The sequence below is a fragment of the Trichomycterus rosablanca genome, chromosome 26 (genome assembly GCF_030014385.1).
Source record: "Trichomycterus rosablanca isolate fTriRos1 chromosome 26, fTriRos1.hap1, whole genome shotgun sequence".
Classification (NCBI taxonomy): domain Eukaryota; kingdom Metazoa; phylum Chordata; class Actinopteri; order Siluriformes; family Trichomycteridae; genus Trichomycterus; species Trichomycterus rosablanca.
In genome coordinates, this window is record NC_086013.1 from 10,432,214 (window position 1) to 10,435,071 (window position 2,858).

Consider the following 2,858-nt stretch of genomic DNA (forward strand, 5'->3'; position numbering starts at 1 on the left):
TGTAAAGTCAGAGACGATCGCTCATCTATTGCTGCTGTTTGAGTCGGTCATCTTCTTGACTTTCATCAGTGGTCACAGGACGCTGTTGGCTGGATGTTTTTGGTTGGTGGACGATTCTCAGTCCAGCAGTGACAGTGAGGTGTTTAAAAACTCCAGCAGCGCTGCTGTGTCTGATCCACTCATATCAGCACAACACACACTAACACACCACCACCATGTCAGTGTCACTGCAGTGCTGAGAATGATCCACCACCCAAATAATACCTGCTCTGTGGTGGTCCTGTGGGGGTCCTGACCATTAAGGAACAGCATGAAAGGGGGCTAACAAAGCATGCAGAGAAACAGATGGACTACAGGCAGTAATTGTAGAACTACAAAGTGCCTCTATATGGTAACTTTTTCAGGATGAACTCAAGTTCATATGCGTGTGAAGGCAGGTGAGTGAACACTTTTGGTAATACAGTGTAAATACTCTATTATATTACCCTTTAATTTACACAATAATATTACCATAAACCAAAATGCTACTGAAGAAAAAATTATTATTAGACTAAATATTACAAATCACATAATTCTTTGTAGCTGTGTGTGTTTAGAATTAGAGAAAAGAGTTTGTAGAAGAAATGAGTGGAAGGTTGGTCAAAACTTCCTCATGGCCTTCAGCATCTGCTGGACATGTTGTTTAAGTAGGCTGAATACAACATCAGCCAAGCGTCCTGCATCTCCATAAAGGTCCAGTGGCTGAGAGAACACAGCTTCAAGAAATGCAGTGATCTGATCCTATTAATAATAAAACAAACATGTTTCCAATAGTCTAAAATAAAAACCACCTATCATGATGTGTACTAGGGGTGAAAAACATGTTTGACGCTTACAAGAAGAACCATGAAGCATTGCTTCGCCACTGGTTCCCAGATCTCACTATCCCAGCTGTTGATGTGTTCAAACAGTGTACTCAGGAAACCGCCATCTACCTTTAGGGAAGAAGAATAAAAAACGTTGAAATGAATGAAAAATGTATCTTATCATTAAATCACTGGACATGATAAAGAGCTAAGAGATAGAGATAAATGACTAGTGAAAATGTTTCCCAGTTAAAACTGCTGGTGATTCACTTACAAACTCAGGTGCGGTGTCATAGATGAACCACCCGAAGATGACGACTTCATAAAACACATCGAGTATGTTTGGGTGCATCTGCAGAGGACAGATGTTACAAAAGCAGTTAGCGTTAATTATTGTAGAGTGCAGCCTCAAACCAGAGATGGGGACTTGAGTCTGTGACTCAAACTCGGAGGTTTTTAATTATAAGCACATTTACAAAATAACGGATTATATTCCTAATGGGACACACGGTTATAAATTTAAAAGCATCTGGAAGAACATGAGCTCAGGTAAGCAGTGGTTATGATTTTTTTTGCTGGGTTTTGGATTTTGGCCGCTGTGCCGTGATTTATTTGACTCGGACTCTAGCCTAAAGACTTGTGACTTGACTCTGACTTTAGCCTAAAGACTTGTGACTTGACTCTGACTCGTATTTTGTGACTTGTGAACATCTCTGCTTCAGACTAAGGCAACAAATATAATTTAATTAAAAGCTACAATATGGAACTTGGGTGATTTAGATACATCTATGTAACGAAACCTTTTGTAATATTAGTTTGTGGCACTACTCCTTCACTGTATGTTCAGTCTGATGCTCAATGACTTCTAAAGCCACCGTTTAAAAGTTGAACATGTACCTGAGCCTCAAGCAGCTCCAGCTCGATTGGGATCTCATTGGCTGCATTTTTTAAGAAGCGAATCAGTGCCTCATACGTGAGCTGTGCCTTAACAGCGTCCTGTAAAGAAAAAAAACGTATCCTTATTACCCCCTGCCTTGTTCCTACAGATAACACCAAAACTGCTTTAGTTAACCTGGTGAAATCAGTCACCTGCTTGTTGAGAGCTGCCATGTGCATCACAAGCTCCTTTCCACTTACAAACAGCAGGTTCTGCAGGTGGATGCTGGTTAACAGGGTCTGAACACAAGATGAAGCACGATATCAGAACAGAAAGAGATCTGCTAGTGTGCTAACATCAGGTGATCATAAGGATGATGTACTTACGGAGAAGACCTCGCGGAGAGCAGGCAGCTTCAAGGCGACGTCTAAAACGCCACAGTCGGCAAGGTGGCAGCTATAAAACAAAGGTAAAATAAATGTCTCTGTGATACTTAGTTTACAAGGTTTAAAATGACCTGAAGATGATTTTCCACGGTTCAGCCTGTTCCCTACCTGATGAAAGGCAGCTCAGTCTCCTCAGAAGAAAGATGTTCCTCACCATCCTGCAGTAACAACAAGTAAAAGAACTGGAAGTGAAGGGAACAATGCCCGTGTATAAGTGAGTAAACTGTACATCAAGACTAACGTGGAATTACCTCCTCATACGAGTCTGACTCATATTCAGTCCCAGAATCAGGGCCTGATGAAGCAATGGTGGATTTCTCCACCCAGTGGACAATGTCCACCTGTCCATCAGCCCACATGCGTCCGTAATCCCGTGTAACCTCAGAGAAGGTTTTCTGGGAATAAAGCATCAAGATAAAATATAAAGACTGTAGTACTGTAGTACTGTACTGTCATTTCATCAGGGCAGTGTAATGAATTTACCACACGATCCTCCAGCGGGACGTTGACGGTACTCTCGAGGCGGCAACAGGAAACGAACTGAGTCACCTTTCCAGAAATGCTCTAAAATAAAAACAAGTGGTTTAGATTGTGTATTTACCAGAATTTTGTGAGGACACAAAAAGCAACAAGATCTCACTTGTATGCCAGTGAAACCATCCTCGATGGAGGTGCAGTAAGGAAACCTCT

General features: G+C 41.6%; 2 long non-coding RNA genes across 2 annotated transcripts; both read right to left on the bottom strand.

The window, feature by feature from the left end:
* Positions 1–925: 925 nt before the first annotated feature.
* LOC134303567 (uncharacterized) lies at positions 926–1,829 on the bottom strand. Its single transcript, XR_010007665.1, has 3 exons — positions 1,743–1,829; positions 1,120–1,197; positions 926–974 (listed from the first exon to the last, which is right to left on the bottom strand). It is a non-coding gene; the product is annotated as an uncharacterized LOC134303567 (long non-coding RNA).
* Positions 1,830–1,936: 107 nt separating this feature from the next.
* LOC134303111 (uncharacterized) lies at positions 1,937–2,328 on the bottom strand. Its single transcript, XR_010007623.1, has 3 exons — positions 2,277–2,328; positions 2,109–2,178; positions 1,937–2,021 (listed from the first exon to the last, which is right to left on the bottom strand). It is a non-coding gene; the product is annotated as an uncharacterized LOC134303111 (long non-coding RNA).
* Positions 2,329–2,858: the final 530 nt, after the last annotated feature.